At 42.4% G+C, this 19,788-nt stretch overlaps 1 long non-coding RNA gene and 1 pseudogene across 2 annotated transcripts in view; one reads left to right on the top strand and one right to left on the bottom strand.

Annotated features, from left to right (window-relative positions):
- LOC139439517 (uncharacterized) overlaps positions 1 to 19,788 on the bottom strand; it is a 124,285-nt gene that overhangs the window by 72,347 nt on the left and 32,150 nt on the right. The window lies entirely within an intron of this gene.
- On the top strand, positions 5,882 to 11,131 carry LOC101442302 (translation initiation factor eIF2B subunit delta pseudogene; annotated as a pseudogene).

The raw sequence follows: 19,788 nt of genomic DNA, 5'->3' as shown, positions 1-19,788 counted from the left end.
CGTCCAGCATCTGTCCCTGCAGCACCACCTAGGACAACTCCAAATCCTGAAAATGCCCCCACACCATATCTCTTCTCCCCCTCCCGACCATCAGCAGTCACCGTGACCACCCTCTCCACATGACTACTACAATTTCTTCCCTTACTAATCACAGTAGTTCCCCAGCAGAACACCAGTAAGTCCACTCTAATCCATACTCTATTCCTCCATCTTGTGGACTTGGGATGGCTATGTCCAGTCCCCCTCTACATCAAGAGGGGGTCTAGATTCCACATGGATGATGGATGCAATTCTCCCCTTTGCAGCTGTAGGCACTCTTGGCTCCCTGGTGTGGTGGTTGACTCTCTTCACCTCCCTGTCAGCTGGCCAGGGTAAGTCCAAGAAACCAGAGGGTAGGAGCTGCAAGTCTGCTGAGGCCCAGGGCCTGGCCATCACATGGACAGTTCAGAGATTCAGGTCTCCTGAGTATACACCAACCCAAATGCCAACCACAGGTCTGGTAAAAGTAACAGAAGAGGCATGTGTAGAAAGTTTATAGCTGAGTCCAAGTCCATCACACCCAGGAATACAAACTCCAAAGTAGGGCCAACTGACATGGCCCTGAACTCCAGAGCCATCTGCCTTGACCATAAAACCTGTGGATCGCTGCATCCCTCAGGAGAACCAGCACCTGGGTTTCCATCTACCTTGGCTGTCTCTGGTATCCTGCTGAGGCACGCATAAGCATCACCCCCTGATGACCTCCTAACTCTTTTTTGGAGACTCATAGCCATATAAACTCATATGTCCTTCCCATTTCCCCCTTTTATTGAAGGTCAAAATGCAGTTTTTAACACCTAATATTAAATGTAGACTGAGATATCCTGCTGGTCTGAGTTGACCTCTTTGTTCATGGTCTTTTTGTAGTTACATCATCAGCTGGTGCTTGGTAGTAATCCCTCGGTGCCAGGGAGGCTCATCCCTGGGAGTCATGTCCCACACTGGGGGGAAGGCAATGCATCTACATGTTGAGTTTGGTAGACAAAGACTTAAATAAACTGTTTAAGTATGTTTAAAGAGCTAATGGAATTTCATTATTTGCAGACTACATGATCCTGTACATAGTCCTGAGAAACTTACAACAAAGCTTCTAGAACTTATAAATGCGTTCAGTAAAGTCACAGGTTATATGATCAATGTGCAAAAATCAGTAACATCTTTGTATATCAATAATGAGCAATCTGAGGGGGAAATCAAGAAACAAATACCATTTACAATAGTAAATTTAAAAAAACAAATACCTAGGAATAAATTTAACTACAGATGTATACACAGAAAACTATACAGTGCTGTTAAAGGAAATCAAAGAAGACTTAAATAAATGGAAGAATATTCCCTGTTCATGGATAGGAAGACTAAATATCATTAAGATGTCTATCCTACCAAAACTGATGTACAGATTTAATGCAATCCCAACAAAAATCAACACAACATTTTTTAATGAACTAGAAAAACTAACTTTGAAATTTATTTGGAAAGGAAAGAGACCCTGAATAGCCAAAGACATATTGAATAAGAAAAATGAAATTGGAGGATTCACACTACCTGACTTTAAAACATGTTACAAGCTACAGTGGTCAAAATGGCATAGTATTGGTGCAGGGATAGACATACTGACCAATGGAAACTGAACTGACAGTTCTGATATAGATCATCTTATATATAGTCATTTGATTTTCAACAAGGCCACCAAGCCCACTCAATTAGGAGAGAATGGCCTCTTCAACAAATAGTGCCTGGAGAACTGGATATTCATATGCAAAAGAATAAAAGAGGATTATCACCTTACACCTTATAGGAAAATCAATTCAAGATGGATGGAAGACATAAATATAAGAGCCAAGACTATAAAGACCTTAGAAAACAATGTAGGGAAGCATCTACAGGATCTTGTAATAGGAAATGACTTCATGAATTTCACAACCAAAGCACGAGCAGTAAAAGAACGAATAGATAAATGGGATTGTCTCAAAATTAAAGCCTTTTGCACCTCAAAGGAGTTCGTCAAGAAAGTGAAAAGAAAGCCTACCCAATGGGAGAAAATATTTGGTAAACACATATATCTGGTAGGAGACCAATATCCTGCATGTATAAAGAAATCCTATATCTCAAAAATAAAAAGCTAAACAACCTATTTTAAAAATGGGCATGAGATTTGAATATACACTTCACCAAGGAAGAAATACAAATGACTAAAAGACACATGAAAAAATGCTCAAAATCACTAGCTATTACGTAAATGCAAATCAAAACTACAATGAGATACCATCTTACTCCCATTTAGACTGGTGGCTATTAAGAAAACAGAAGACTACAAGTGTTGGAGAGATGTGGAGGAACGGGAACCCCCATCCACTGCTGGTGGGAATGCAAAAGGATCCAGCCATTCTGGAGGAGAGTTTGGCGGTTCCTCAAAAAATTATCTATAGATTTGCTATATGATCCAGCAATTCCACTGCTGGATATATGCCCAGAAGAACTGAAAACAAGGACACAAACTGATATATGCACACCAATGTTCATAGCTTTATTCACTATTGCCAAAAATTGGAATCAACCAAATGCCCATCAACAGACAAATGAATAAACAAAATGTGATATATATATACAATGGAATACCACTCAGCTGTAAGAAGGAATACAGTACTAACACATGGGATAGCATGGATGAATCTTTAGGACCTTATGTTGAGTGAAGTGAGTTAGGCATTGAAGGAAAAATACTACATGACCTCTCTGATATGAAATAAGCAAATCAAGCTGTTTCAGAGAGCTAGAGACTGGATGATAGGCTTACAGGAAATTGGCGGGGGAGAGGAAGGTTGTGAGCTTATGCCTACATGGACAAAATGTATGATAAAGTGGAGGTAAGTAATTGTGCAGGGAAGTAAGACAGGGGCATAGGGATAATATTGGGTGGGCTTTTGCAGGCATGAGGGGGGCTAGGGTTGGGAGGATGGGTCAGATGGTCCATGGAATTGGGGGAGGTTTGGGGGAAGCAGATGAACATGGGAGATTGTTGGGTATGTAGCTGAAACTATAATGTTGAGAAAACTCTTTAGAAAATATAATAAGGAAGGGTTACTTGTTTAAGGTGCTTAATGGGGGGTATCTGGCACAGAGGCAAGCTTTTAGGGAGTGTGTGAGTGCTCATCTTGTCATAGTGCATTATATCATTGGGTGGAGACCCATACAATGAGTGGGAAGGTGTACCCCCATCCTGGGGAGGCCTGATATTCTCAAACAGAGGGAAGGGTGCTCTCTCAAGAGCATTGGTGGCTCCCAATGGATGAGGACAGTCTAGTGTGTCAAGCCCTCAGCATTGTTGCAAGTATCTATGAAGCTGGTCCTTCAAGCAGTGAAGTTTCATTGTCACTGTGGGCCCTGAAGAGAGGGGACAAGAGGAATAGAATAGTTGGAACTGGGGGTAACTGGGGAGCAATGGAAGTGTTCCACAGGATTGTGCAATGATGGATATAGGACATGTTAAATTTCACCAAAAATTTATAGAAGTGTATAGTCTAAAATGTAAACCATAATATGAACCATAATGTAACAAAAAATTTAGAAAAGTGTAGTCTAAAATATAAACCATAATGGAACCAAATGCAAACCAAAATGGAACCATGGTTGGTATCTATGTTTCAATATTGGTGCATCAGCTATAGCAAATATAGCATGAACATGTAAAAAGATCACTGCTGGGGAAGGGGGGAAAGGGTTTGATGTTGGATATATGGGAGTCCCCTAAATTGTATATGTGACTTTTCTGTGTCTGAAACTTTTTTGAATACAAAATTAAAAATTAAAATAAAAAAGGATGTAGACACTGAGGAAGGAATGAAAATGAAAGAGATTGCCTTGCCACTGTACATACAGGGCAACACCTATTAAAGTGATGAAAGGCAAAATGTCAAAAACAAAGTTTTATGATATTTTTCATTTTTTAATACCCCAATTTATTTTTTACTTTATTTTAGCTTTTCTAAATTGGTATGTATTCTATTTCTAATCTTTAAACCTATCATCACTATTTCATTTTCCTACTAATTGAATTTGGCAATATATTAGGCTTCATTTTTGAAGAAGTTTTGTATCACAGAGGGGTTCAAATATGGCATGGGAGGAACACTGGTGTAGGGTGTTACTGATGGGGGACACATGGTTGGGAGGGAGTTCTCCAGGGCATGTATATAGGGTATATAAAAATGTTCAGATATTTGTTGGGTACTTTCATAGTGGGCAGAGTTACAAACAATAACAGAGGGAGTTCTGAGTTTCTAACCAAGGGAGCTCTGTCACATTACTGAATGGAACAGCAACAACCCCCCAAGGGCAAGGGCAAAGACCAGTGAAGAAGGATGTTCCAATGATGAGCCCTTGATACTGATGACCATGTTTATGAGCCTGTGTGCCTGAAATTTCAACTAAACCTAGAGCTGCAGGGTGCCTAAGAGTTACCTCCTGAGAGCCTCCATGTTGGTCAAATGTGGCCACTCTCTAAGCCAAACTCAGCGTGTAAATGCATTACCTTCCCCCCAGTGTGGGACATGACTTATGGGGATGAGCCTCCCTGAGGGATTACTACCAATCACCAGCTGGTGATGCAACTAGAAAAAGGCCTTGAATAAAAGGGATAAATGGTAAAGACAAATGAGTTTATTATATGGCTAAGAGACTTCAAATTGAGTCAGGAGGTCATCAGAGGGGTCACGCTTACGCATGTCTCAGCAGGATCCCAGAGACAGCCAAAGTAAATACAAACCCAGGTACTGGTGCTCCTGAGGGCTATGGAGACACCCATGTTCTATGGTCATGGCAGATGGTTCTGGCATTCAGTGCCTTGTCAGTGGGCCCTACTTTGGAATTTGTGCTCCTGAGTGTGATGGAGTTGGACTCAGATGTGACCTTTCTACACATGCCTCTTCTGTCACTTTTACTGAACGTGTTGTTGACACTGGGGTTGGTGTATACTCAGGAGACTTGAATCTCTGGACTGGCCATGTGCCAGCTGGGCTCTGAGCCTCAGCAGAGTTGCAACATCTACTCTCTGGTCAGCTAACAGGGAGATGAAGATGGTCAACCAGGGAACTGAGAGTGCCTATAACTGCAAACAGGAGAATTGCATCCATCAGCCATGTGGGATCTAAGCCCACTCTCAATTTAGAGGTGGAGTGGACATCACCATCTCAGGGTCCACCGGATGGAGGAATAAAATATGGGTTAGAGTGAACTTACTGGTATTCTACTATAGAACAATTGTGTCTCTAGCATTGGAAGAAATTGTATCATTGATGTGGAGAGAGTGGCCATAGTAGTTGCTGAGGGCAGGGAGAGGGAAGAAGAGATGTGATGTGGGGGCATTTTCGGGACTTAGAGTTGTCCTAAGTGATACTGCAGGGACAGATGCTAAGACATTATATATCCTGGCATAATCCACTGAATGGACTGGGGGAGAATGTAAACTATAATCCATGTGGTGCAGCAGTGCTCCAAAATGTATTTATCAAATGCAATGAATGTGCCACAATGATGAAAGAGGTTGATGATGTGGGAGGAGTTGGGAGGTTGGGATGTGGGGTATATGGGAACCTCTTATATTTTTTAATGTAACATTTTTTGTGGTCTATGTATCTTCTTAAAAGAGATAATAAAAAACATTAGGAAAACATTTTAAAAGTGTTTAAAAAAAGAAAAAAGTACCTTTAAAAATAAAATAAAATAAATTAAAAAGAGCTAATGGAAACTGTGAACAAAGAACTAAAGGAACTAGAAGAATGATGTTTGCTCCCATAGGGAATACCAAAAAGTTGTTAAATGGAACCAAATAGACATCCTGGAGATGAAGAGTACAATAATTGAAATGGAAAATTCTCTAGAGGGGTTCAATAGCAGATTTGCACAAGCAGATGAAATAATCCGTCCAATTGAACTTGAAGATAAACCAATTGAGATTATTCAGTCTGAGGAGCAGAAAAAGAAAAGGATGAAGTGCAATAAACAGTCTAAGAAGCATGTGAGGGAAGCAGATGTGGCTCAACTGACAGAGTGTCCACCTACCATATAGGAGGTCCAGGGTTTGATACCCAGAGCCTCCCGACCTATGTGGTAAGCTGGCCTACTCACAGTGCTGCTATATGCAATGAGTGCCGTGCCACACAGGGGTGCCCCCACAGAGGGATGCCCCACACACAAGGAGAGCCGTCTCACGTGAAAAAAGCACAGCCTGCCCAGGAGCGGCACCGCACACACGGAGAGCTGACACAGCAAAATGACACAACAAAAGAGACACAGTTTCCCGGTGCCACCTGATAATGCAAGTGGATGCAGAAGAACACACAGCGAATGAACACAGAGAGCAAACAATGGGGGGGGGGGGGAGGGTAAGAGGAGAGAAATACATAAAACAAATCTAAATTAAGAAAAAAAGAGGCATGTGAAATACATTTGAACATAGCAATATATGCATAATGAGAGTCCCAGAAGGAGAGGATAGGGAGAAAAAGGGAGAGTGAATATTTAAAAATATAATGACTGAAAATTTCCACCCCACTCAGCTAACATGGAGTTGAAGAATGTCAACCACCACACCATGGAGCCTAGAGTGCTTACAACTGAAAGCAGGAGGATTGCATCCAGTATCCATGTGGAATCTAAACCCCCTCTTGACATAGATGTAGAATGGACACAACCAAGCCAAGGTCCACAGGAAGGAGGAATACAGTAAGGATTAGAGTGGACTTAATGATATCCTATTCATGAACTATTATGGTTAATAATCGAGAAAATGTGGCATTGGTGTGGAAAAAGTGGCCATGGTGGCTGCTGGGTGCAAGGAATGGGAGGAAGAGATGAGATGTGGAGGCATTTTCAGAACTTGGAGTTGTCCTGGGTGGTGCTGCAGGGACAATTGCCGGACATTGTATGTCCTCCCATGGCCCACTGGATGGAATGTGGGAGAGTGTGGGCTATGGTGTGGACCACAGGACATGGGGTGCAGTGATGCCCAGAGATGTACTCACCAGATGCGGTGATGTGTCATGATGATGGGGGACAGTGTTACTGTGGAGGGAGTGGTGGGGTGGGGGCGGTGGGGGTGAATGGGGACCTCATATTTTTTGAATGTAATGTTTTTTTAAAAATGAATAAATTGAGTAGAATTTGGAAAATAAAATAAAATAAAAAATAAAAACCAGGAAAACTCCCACCAAAAAAAAAAAAAAAAGACACTAATCTAAATATCCAAGAACCTCGATGAAACCTAGAGGGAATAACTAAAAATGATCCACATAGAGATACATTATAATCAAACTGTCAAAAGACCAAGACTAGAAGAGAATCCTGAAAGCAGCGAGAAAAGCCGTGTGTGACATGCGAGTGATCCTCAATAAGATCCTCAATAAGATTAGCTGCTGGTTTCTAATCAGAAACCAGAGAGGCCAGAAGGCACTGAGATGCCAAATTAAAGTGCTGAAAGATAAAAACAGCAAACAGTGGTTTGAAACTATATGCACCCCAGGAAACATATTTTTAAAAACTAATCCATTCCTGTGGGTATGAATCCATTGTAAGTAGGACCTTTGATAAGGTTAGTTCAGTTAAGGTGGCCCAATCAGGATGGGCCTTAATCCTATTTTGTGAGTACTTTATAAAAGGAATGAATTCAGACATGAGAAAGCCACAGAAAGTGAGAAGCTGAAATTGAACCCAGAAGAGAAAAAAGAGCCCAGGAGTTGCCACCATATGCCTTGCCATGTGACAGAGGAACCAAGGATCACTGGCAGCCAGCCCCAGAATGTCACAATCTTTGGACAAAGCATTGCCTTGATGATGCCTTGATTTAGACATTTTCCCAGTCTCAAATCCATGAGCACATAAACTCCCATTGTCTAAGACAACCCATTTCATGGTATTTGCTTGGGCAGCCTAGGAAACTAAATAATCAATCATTCTATTTCCAGCAAAATTCCCTTTCAAAATGAAAGAGAAATTAATATATTTCCAAATAAACAAAAACTTAAAGAGTTCATTGCTTCTAGACCTGTCTATAAGAAATGCTAAAGGAAGTCTTGGTTGAAATGATAGAAAACTAGAAAATAAATAAAGTCCACACAAGAAAGTAAAAACACCAGAAAAGTAACTACATTGGTAAATACAAAAGTAAGTATTAATGTAGTTTTCAATTGTAATTCCTCTTTTTCCTGAAAGTTAAAGAGACATTGACATAAAGCAATAATTATAAATCTATGTTAATAGGCACACACAAGGTATTAAGATGTAATTTGTAACAATGACAATGTAAAGGGGGAATGAAGCTATGTAGGAGAAAGTTTTGTATACTTTTGAATCTAAGTTGGTATTCATTCAAACTGGATTGTTGTAAGTTAAAATGTTCATTGTAATTCCCAGGACAACTGCTAATAAAAAAACTAAAAAATATATAGTTATAGAAAACAAAAATTGTAAACTGAAAAAAAATCTATAACAAAAGAAAGAAATAATGGAAAAATTGATGAACAAAAAAATAGGAAGAACAGAGACAAAAATAGCAAAATGGCAGAAGTTCTTCCTTATATCAATCACTTTTTTAAAAAGGATTTTAAAAATTTATCTCTTTCTCCCCACCCCTTGTTGTTTTTCACTTGCTGTGTCTGTTTGTTTTCTTTGTTTCCTTAGGAGGCTCCAGAAGCTGAACCCAGGACCACTGATATGGGAGGGAGGTGCCTAATCGCTGGAGCCACCTCTGCTCCCTGCTTTGTTGTGCCTGTCATTTTGTTTTTCCTCCCTGCATCTCTTATTCATCATCTTGTTGCATCAACTCATCATGCCTGCCTGTCACGTCAGCTTGCTGTCTTCTTTAGTAGGTACTGGTAACCTCTACTCCCTGCTTTGTTGGGTCTCTCATTATGCTTTTTCTTCTTGTGTCACCTATTGTGTCAGCTTGCCATGTCTGTCCATTGTGCCAGCTCACTGTCTTCTTTAGAAGGTACTGGGATCTGAACCAGCAACCTTCCAAGTGGTAGGCAGGAGCCCAGTCACCTGAGCCACATCCACTTCCCTCATTAATCACTTTAAATTGAAATTGATTAAACTCACCAATTAAAACATAGAGATTGGCATAAGGGATTTTTAAAAAAAAATCCTGTAATACAACTATATGCTCTCTACAAAAAACTCACTTTAGATTCAAAGACACAAATAGATTGGAAGCAAATGGACTGAAAAAGATTTTTCATACAAACAGGAACCAAAAGAAAGCTGGAGTGATATACTAATAACAGAAAAAATAGACTTAAAGAAAAAAATTGTTATTACCAAAAAGGACATTATATAATTATAAAAGCATTGATTCATCAAGAATTGTTAAAACTTATTTTTAAAAAGCACCTAACAACAAAACAAAACTGACAAGACTTCAAAAATGGATTCTTGGTGGAGCCAGGCTCCCGGGGCAGGGCGGCGCCCAGCACGGAGGCACCCAGCACGGAGGCGCCCAGCACGGAGGCGCCCAGCACGGAGGCGCCCAGCACGGAGGGCGACGGCTGCCACACTGTGGCTGTTCTCGAGGACTCTGGATCCAGGATGAAGGTGGAACTTTCTTCCCGGTCTGGCGCAGGTGGGAGGGAGTTGACCCAAAAGAAAAACCATAGCTTCGGAAGGAAAAGAAACAGCAGAAAAAGAAACAGAAGGAGGAAAAAGGAACAGAATCAGAAACTGGCTCTGCTGTGTCTACTGCCCAATGTCAAGGCCCAGCCAGAGAACCGCCAGGGCCTGGCAATCAGTCAGGCGCTCCTGGGGAGAAAATTCCAGCTGGTGGGCGGAAAGCTGAACTTGGTGCTGAGTGTCGCGCCAAGCAGGAGGCAGAGCAGGGCCCTGAGACAGGCAAGAAAGGGGGAGCCAGGAGGGCCTCCTCCGCAGGCCTGCCCCAGCACGGCTGGAGAACCCCCTCGGGAGTGAAGCATCTCCCTGAGCGCACTCAGGTTGATGACCCCGCACCTCTGAGAAGGCTTGTTAAGAAACTGGAGCGACAACAGGTTTCTACGCGAAAGGATTATGATTCTAAAGTCAATCTCTTCTCTCACCTACTCCAATACAGCCGACAAAACTCACCCAGTGCATGAGCATCCCATTCCCTGTGATGCACGCAGCTGTGGTGCGGCTCGGCCTGCAGTGCTCCCAGGGCCTCGTCAGTGGCTCCAGTGCCCGGTGCATTGCCTGCTTCCCGCCTTGCAACAGGTGATTCAGGATTATACAACACCTCCCAATGAGGAACTTACAAGGGCTCTAGTGAATAAGCTAAAGCCCTACCTCAGCTTCCTGACTCAGTGCCGTCCTCCATCAGTGAGCATGTACAACACCATCCAGTTCCTTAACAAGGAGATCACGGGTGTGAGCAGCTCCAAGCAGGAAGAGGAGGCCAAGTCAGAACTTCAAGCATGTGCAAGAGAAGATGTGCTTGCAGCTGAAGCAATTTCACGCTCTGCTTATAAGAAGATCAGTAATGGAGATGTGATCCTGGTGTATGGATGCTCATTTCTGCTATCACGCATTCTTCAGGAGACTTGGCCCAAGGACCGGCGGTTTTGGGTGGTATTGGTGGACAGTTGGCCATGGTTGGAGGGAAGGCACACACTATGTTCTCTGGTCCGTGCTGGGGTCCCTGCCTCCTACCTGTTGATTCCTGCAGCCTCCTCTGTGCTCCCAGAGGTTTCTAAGGTGCTTTTGGGAGCTGATGCACTCCTGGTCAATGGGTCTGTGATGTCACAGGTTGGAATAGCATAGCTGGCCCTGGTGGCTTGAGCCCATAATGTGCCAGTGCTGGTCTGCTGTGAAATGTACACGTTTTGTGAGCACGTGGAAACAGATGCCTTTGTCTCTAATGAGCTAGATGATCCTGATGATCTGCTGTGTGAGCGGTGAGAACACGTGGCCCTGGCTAACTGGCAGAACCATCCATCCCTACGAGTGTTGAATCTGGTCTATGATGTGACCCCCCCCCCCAGAGCTTGTGGATCTGGTGATCATGGACCTGGGGATGATCCCTTACAGCTCTATGCCTGTGGTCCTATGAGTCAAGAGCAGTGACCAGTGAGGGAGAAAGATAGGATCAATAAATGCCATACCGGGCGGTGGACTTGGCCCAGTGGTTAGGGCATCTGTCTGCCACATGGGAGGTCCGCTGTTCAAACCCCGGGCCTCCTTGACCCATGTGGAGCTGGCCCACGGGCAGTGCTGATGCATGCAAGGAGTGCCCTGCCACGCAGGGGTGTCCCCCGCATAGGGGAGCCCCACACGCAAGGAGTGCACCCCATAAGGAGAGCGGCCAGTGCGAAAGAAAGTGCAGCCTGCCCAAGAATGGTGCTGCACACAGAGAGCTGACACAATGAAAAGAAACACAGATTCTTGGTGCCGCAGATAAAGCTAGAAGCGGTCACAGAAGAACACAGCAAATGGACACAGAAAGCAGACAACAGGGGGAGGGGGAGGAGAGAAATAAATAAATAAATTATCTTTTAAAAAAATGCCATACTCCCTATTCTCAGCAAAAAAAAAAAAAAGGATTCTTGGGAAGCGAATGTGGCTCAAGCAATTGAGTTCCCACCTACCACATGGGAGGTCCTGAGTTCAGTTCCTAGTGCCTCCTAAAGAAGATGAGTAAGACAGCAAGCTGATGTGACAGGCTGATGTGGCAAGCTGACACAACAAGATGACACTACAAAGAGACACCAGGAGGAAAACACAATGAGAGCCGTAATAAAGCAAGGAGAAGAGGTAGCTCAAGCGATTAGGCACTCCCTTCCACATGAGCAGTCCTGAGTTTGGTTCTGGTGCTGCCAAAAAGACGAGCACACAATGAATAGACATAGCAAGTGCAAACGATGTGTTTGGGGGTTGTGTGTGTAGAAATAAATACATTTTAAAAAATGGATTCTGGGAAGATGGTAGAGTAAGAAGCTTCAGGAATCTCGACTCAGTCCCTCGACTAGAACAAATATTGCACTAGAAGGAATTGTCTGAATCAATTATTTTGAAACTCTGGAGCTGAGTAGAATACTGTGCAGCAGCCATGGAATAGTGGGAGGAAGAGGATAGTAAATTGTAAATACCTATGAATTTCACTCTCCATGTAGCAGCTATCATCCCTTATTCCCCAGCCTCATGGCTATAGAGTCCACATGTCTGGCAGCAGAATACGCATTCTTCTCTAATGCAAATGGATCATTCTCTATAATATATTATACATTAGGTCGCAAAACAAGTCCCAATAAATTGAAAAATATCAGGGTCATACAATGTATCTTCTCTGATAACAATGGAATAAAGCTGAAAATCCACAACAGAGGAGGAACTAGAAAATTCACAAATACATAGAAATTTAAAACACACTCCAAAATAATGATGTGTCAAAGAAGAAATCACAAGGGAAAAGTAAGAAATATCTTAAGGCAAATGAAAATGAAAACACAGCATTCCAAAATTTATGGGCTGCAACAAGAGCAGTGCAGATAGTAGAAGAGATAGATAAAAATATAGAAAACATCCAGCAGGGATTTAGAGATTGGAATGACAACATGCAATGCACAAACATATGCATTATAGGCATCCCAGAGGGAGAAGAGAAGGGAAAGAGGACAGAAGGTGTGGTGGATGAAATAATGACTGTAAACTTCCCAACCCTATTGAGGGAGATGGACATACAGATCCAGGAAGTGCAGCACACCCCAAATAGTATAAATCCTAACAGGCCTACTCCAAGACACATACTTGTAAAATTGTCCAATGCTCAAGACAAAGAGAGACTACTGAAAGTAGCAAGAGAAAAGAGATCCATCACATACAAGGTAAGTTCAATAATATTAAGTGATTTCTCATCTGAGACCACGGAGGCAAAAAGGCAGTGTATGACATAATTAAGGTGATAAAAGAAAAAACTTCCAGCCAAGAATTTCTATCCAGCAAAGCTGGCATTCAAAAATGAAGGAGTGGATAAAAGAGCAGGGAGAGGGGGCAAGATGGCGGCTGAGTGAACATCCCTGTTAGAGTCTTCTGCAGGGAATCGGCTGGGCGGCGTTGGAGACTCTTTGGGACCGGATTGTTTCGGGATTTTTGCTGGTCCGGAGGTGTCTGGACATCGATTTGGAGGGAAGGTAACAGAGAGGATTCGTCTGTGAAATATACACGGAGATCCCAGCTACCTGTAGAGGATTCCCTTCTTGGGTAGGCGGAGACGAGGCATCTAGCCCCGCTCGGTGGGGCTGAGCCAGGCCGGGCCGCAGCGGCGGACGCCGGAGCCGGGCCGCGCTGCGCCGGCGGTGAGCGGGGCCGGGCGGGGCCGAGCCAGGCCGAGCCGGGCCACGGTAGCGTTGAACCGGCCCCAGCTGCGGGCCGCGGTAGCGTTTGGAGCCGGGCGGGGCCGGTGCAGGCCCGGGCTGCGGGCCGCGGTAGCGTTTGGAGCCGGGCGGGGCCGGTGCAGGCCCGGGCTGCGGGCCGCGGTAGCGTTTGGAGCCGGGCGGGGCCGGTGCAGGCCCCGGCTGCGGGCCGCGGTAGCGCTTGGAGCTGGGCGGGGCCGGTGCAGGCCCCGGCTGCGGGCCGCGGTAGCGCTTGGAGCCGGGCGGGGCCGGTGCAGGCCCCGGCTGCGGGCCGCGGTAGCGCTTGGAGCCGGGCGGGGCCGGTGCAGGCCCCGGCTGCGGGCCGCGGTAGCGTTTGGAGCCGGGCGGGGCCGGTGCAGGCCCCGGCTGCGGGCCGAGGTAGCGCTTGGAGCCGGGCGGGGCCGGTGCAGGCCCCGGCTGCGGGCCGCGGTAGCGTTTGGAGCCGGGCGGGCCCGGGTCAGGCCGCGGCGGGTACGGAGCCGGGCAGGGCCGGTCCAGGCCGCGGTGGTGGGAGGTGGACGCCGGAGCCGGCTGGGCCGCTGTAGCGAGCGGAGCTGGGCGGAGCCAGGCCAGGCCAAGGCGGCGTGAGGAGCCGGGCAGAGCCGGTCCAAGCCTCCGCGGCGGGCGGAGCCGGGCCTGCGGAGGGGTTTCTGGTTTTTTTTTGTTTGTTTGTTTGTTTGTTTGTTTGCTTGTTTTTTGTTTTTTGTTTTTTTTTAATTTTACTTAATTTTTTTTTTTTTTTTTTTTTGAGCATCTGCAGTACTGGGGAGTTCGTGGGCCCTGGGCGGCCTATTGGGGGTTTGTGGGAAGGGAGGTGCTTGCAGACCCATTTGGGCAGACAGACGGGGGGGTTTTAGGGCAAAGCGCGGGGAAGTTGTTGTTTTAGATAGTGTTGCAATTGTGACACGTGTGTACCTGTATCTCTCTTCTCCCTATCCGTTCCCCACCGTTTGCCCATCCTCTTTTTCTTTCTTCCTTTCTTCTTGCCTTTCTTTTTTCTTTATTATAATTAGTTTGGTTTTTTTGTTTTTTTTCCGGTTTTCTCTTTCCCTCTTGTCCCTCATCTTCCACTTATTTTTACTTTAATTCAAGTATACAATAGGTGCTACAGGGAACACCTCACATTTGCTGGGTTTTCCCATCCTCCACTGCCTCATTTCTGTGTGAACTGATTAGGCTACCTACACTATCCCCCTTCCCCTGCATCTTGATATCCACTATCATCTACTGTCTCTCCTATATTCCACCCCCCACCTCCCGTTCTTTGATCCACAAAGTGTCTAACTCTTAATTTCTAATACCTTTGTTCTGTTTTCTGTCTATTATCCACTCTTGAAACTATTACCTTTCTTTTCTTTTTCCCTCTCTCATGAAAACAATAGCTGTGTAGTTCATACCATATTCCTCCCAAATTCAGTCATCAACTTCATAAAAGGTACTCTACCTACAGCTATAACTCTATACAATCTACATGAATCTAACCTCCATCCTTCCAGATCTCATATTCCTGCTTTATTAACATACATCACCAATACAACTTTACACTTTTCCCTTGCTTACACAATTGCCTTTCCCCAACACTAATACTTTCCTCTAAAGTGAACTTAACCAACAACAAGTAACTAGAATAAGAAGAAAAAAGTGACAAAGAGAAGATATAACACCTGTGCAAAAATAACAACTAATTAACCTCCAAGAGCAGACAAAGAAGCTAAGGAACTGATTAAATTCGTCAAAATAAAGAGATGACCAGAAAGCAACAAAAATCTACGAACCAAACCAATAATCAGGAAAACATGGCTGAATCCAATCAACAAACCAATAATCACGAAGGGGAGCAAAACTTGGCACAAGCAATGAAAGATCTCAGAACATTTATCACCGACAAATTTGATGCAGTAATGAAAGAGGTTAACAACATGAAGACATCACTTGGAGGGGAAATTGCAGACATGCGCAAAAACATAACAGATATGATGGGAATGAACACCACAGTTCAAGAAATCAAAAATACACTTGCAGCAAATATCAGCAGACTAGAAGAGACAGAGCAGAGAATTAGTGATGTGGAAGACAGTACATCAGAAATCAAACAGATAGTAGAAGGGGTCAATAAGAAGATAGAAAAAATCCAATTAGGATTTAGGGACCTGAATGACAATGCAAAACGCTCAAACATACGTATTATAGGCATTCCAGAAGGTGAAGAGAAGGGAAAGGGGTCAGAAAGAGTGTTGCAGGAAATAATGACTGAAAACTTCCCAAATCTACTGAAAGAGACAGATGTACATATCCAAGAAGCACAGCGCACTCCACAAGTCATAAACCCCAACAGGCCCACCCCAAGACATATACTTGTCAAATTATCCAATGCTCAAGACAAAGAGAAGATCCTAAAAGCAGCAAGAGAAAAGAAAACCATCACATACAAGGGAAGCTCAATTAGATTAAGTGCTGATTTCTCTTCTGAAACCATGGAGGCAAGAAGACAGTGGTATGATATAGTCAAGGTACTAAAGGAAAAAAATTTCCAACCAAGAATACTCTATCCAGCTAAACTAGCATTCAAACATGATGGAGAGTTCAAAATATTCGCAGACAAACAGAAACTGAAAGAGTATACCAACAAGAAACCTCCCCTTCAAGAAATTCTAAAGGGAGTTCTGCAGGAAGAAAGGAAAAAACAGGAAAGGCAAAGTTGGAGGAGAGTATAAGACCAACAACAACAAAAAAAAAGACAAAAAAAAAATATACAAACAAAATATGACAAACACAAATCCAATCAAAATATGGCTAACACAAATAATTCCTTGATAGTAATAACACTGAATGTCAATGGATTAAACTCACCTATCAAAAGATTCAGACTGGGACACTGGATAAGGAAATATGACCCATCCATATGCTGTCTACAAGAGACACATCTTAGACCCAGAGACGCATGGAGATTGAAAGTGAAAGGCTGGAAAACAATCATACAAGCTAACAATAACCAAAAAAAGGCAGGAGTAGCTATATTAATATCAGACAAAATAGACTTTAAATGTGAAATAATTGTGAGAGACAAAGAAGGATACTACATTTTAGTCCAAGGGAAAATCTGTCAAGAAGATCGAACAATCATAAATATCTACGCCCCTAACAAGGGTGCCTCTAAATACGTCAGGCAAACGCTGGAAAAACTAAGTGAAAGAATAGATACATCTACAATTATAGTGGGGGATTTTAATACACCACTATCAACTCTGGACAGAACATCTCAAAAGAGAATCAACAAAGAAACAAAACATCTGAATAGTATATTAGAGGAGCTCGATCTAATAGACATATATAGATCGCTACACCCAAACACAGCAGGATATACATTTTTCTCAAGCGCACATGGATCATTCTCCAAGATAGATCATATGCTAGGCCACAAAGAAAGGCTGAACGAATTCAGAAAGATTGAAATCATACAAAACATTATCTCTGACCACAGTGGAGTCAAGCTGGAGATTTGCAAGGGAAAGAAGCCCAGATTTCACACCACGATTTGGAAATTAAACAACACACTCTTAGAAAAACAGTGGGTCAAAGAGGAAATCTCAAAAGAAATCAATGACTACCTTGAAACAAATGATAATGATAACACAACATACCAAAATTTATGGGATGCAGCAAAAGCAGTACTGAGAGGGAAGTTTATAGCCATAAATTCATATATCAAAAAAGAAGAAAGAGCAAAAATTGAAGAACTAACTGCACATTTGAAGGAATTAGAAAAACAACAACAAAGCAACCCAACAGGAAGAAGAAGGAAGGAAATAACAAAGATAAGAGCAGAACTAAATGAAATAGAAAATAAGAAAGCACTTGAACAGATAAACAAGACCAAGAGCTGGTTTTTTGAGAAGATTAACAAAATTGACAAACCTTTAGCAACACTAACAAAGAAAAAAAGAGAGAAGATGCAAATACACAAAATAAGAAATGAGAAAGGCGATATCACCACTGACCCCACAGAAATAAAGACTATCATAAGAGGATATTTTGAAAAACTATATTCCAACAAAAATGACAATCTAGAGGAAATGGACAAATTCCTAGAAACACATAAACAGCCCATATTGACAAAAGAAGAAATTGATGATCTTAACAAACCAATCACAAGCAGAGAGATAGAATCAGTTATTAAAAATCTCCCAACTAAGAAGAGCCCAGGGCCAGATGGCTTCACAGGTGAATTCTATAAAACATTCCGGAAAGAACTGACACCAATCCTGCTGAAACTATTCCAAACCATCGAAACAGAAAGAACATTACCCAACTCCTTCTATGATGCCAACATTACCCTAGTACCAAAGCCAAACAAAGACATCACAAGAAAGGAAAATTACAGACCAATTTCTCTAATGAACCTAGACGCAAAAATACTTAACAAAATACTTGCTAATCGTATTCAACAACACATTAAACGAATTATACACCACGACCAAGTGGGATTCATCCCAGGTATGCAAGGATGGTTCAACATAAGAAAATCAATCAACGTAATACACCATATAAACAGATTGAAGGAAAAAAATCACATGATTATATCTATTGATGCAGAAAAAGCATTTGACAAAATACAGCACCCTTTCTTGATAAAAACACTCCAAATGATTGGAATACAAGGAAATTTTTTGAACATGATAAAGAGTATGAAAAACCTAAAGCCAATATTGTTTACAATGGAGAAATCCTAGACTCCTTCCCTCTAAACTCAGGAACAAGACAAGGATGCCCACTGTCGCCGCTCCTATTTAACATTGTCTTAGAAGTACTTGCTCGAGCACTGAGGCAAGAACCAGAAATAAAAGGCATTCAAATTGGAAAGGAAGAAGTCAAAATTTCATTATTTGCAGATGACATGATCCTATACATAGAAAACCCTGAGAGATCTACAACGAAGATTCTAGAACTCATAAATGAGTTTAGTAAAGTCGCAGGTTATAAGATCAATGCGCAAAAATCAGTAGCATTTCTGTACACCAATAATGAGCAAGATCAGGAGGAAATCAAGAAACAAATACCATTCACAATAGTAAATAAAAAAATCAAATACTTAGGAATAAATTTAACTAAAGAGGTAAAGAACTTATACACTGAGAACTATACAAGATTGTTCAAGGAAATCAAAGAAGACCTAAATAAATGGAAGACTATTCCTTGTTCATGGATAGGAAGACTGAACATTATTAAGATGTCTATCCTACCAAAATTGATCTACACATTCAATGCAATCCCAATAAAAATCAATGCAGCCTTCTTTAAGGAACTAGAAAAACTAACTATGAAATTTATTTGGAAAGGAAAGAGACCCCGAATAGCCAAAGACATACTGAAAAAGAAAAACGAAATTGGAGGAATCACACTACCTGACTTCAAAACATACTATAAAGCTACGGTGGTGAAAACAGCATGGTATTGGCATAAGGAGAGACATATAGACCAATGGAATCGAATTGAAAGCTCTGATATAGAACCTCACATATACAACCACATAATATTCGATAAAGCCACCAAACCCTCTCAACTGGGAGAGAGTGGCCTATTCAACAAATGGTGTCTGGAGAACTGGATAGCCATATGTAGAAGAATGAAAGAGGATTACCATCTCACACCTTATACAAAGATCAACTCAAGATGGATCAAAGACCTAAATATAAGAGCCAAGACCATAAAAACCTTAGAAAGCAGTGTAGGGAAACATCTACAGGACCTTGTAATAGGTAATGGATTTATGAATATCTCACCAAAAGCACGAGAAGCAAAAGAACTAATAGATAAATGGGACTTCCTCAAAATTAAAGCCTTCTGCACCTCAAAGGAGTTTGTCAAGAAAGTAAAAAGGGAGCCCACACAGTGGGAGAAAATATTTGGCAATCATATATCTGATAAGAAACTTATAACTTGCATATATAAAGAACTCCTACATCTTGAAAATAAAAAGATAAACAATCCATTTAAAAAATGGGAAAAAGACTTAAACAGACACTTCTCCGAAGAAGAAATACAAATGGCAAGAAAGCACATGAAAAAATGTTCCAAATCTCTAGCTATCAGGGAAATGCAAATCAAAACCACAATGAGATACCATCTTACACCCATAAGATTGGCAGCTATGAAAAAAACAGAAGAATACAAGTGCTGGAGAGGATGTGAAGGAAGGGGAACACTCATCCACTGCTGGTGGGAATGCAGAAGGATCCAACCATTCTGGAGAACAGTATGGCGGTTTCTCAAAAAACTAGCCATAGATTTGCCATATGACCCAGCAATACCACTGCTGGGAATATACCCAGCAGAACTGAAAACAAGAACACAAACCAATATATGTACACCAATGTTCATA

The sequence above is a fragment of the Dasypus novemcinctus genome, chromosome 8 (assembly GCF_030445035.2).
Source record: "Dasypus novemcinctus isolate mDasNov1 chromosome 8, mDasNov1.1.hap2, whole genome shotgun sequence".
Lineage (NCBI taxonomy): Eukaryota > Metazoa > Chordata > Mammalia > Cingulata > Dasypodidae > Dasypus > Dasypus novemcinctus.
Note: the sequence above shows the minus strand (reverse complement) of the source record. Positions and strands in the feature narration are given on the sequence as shown.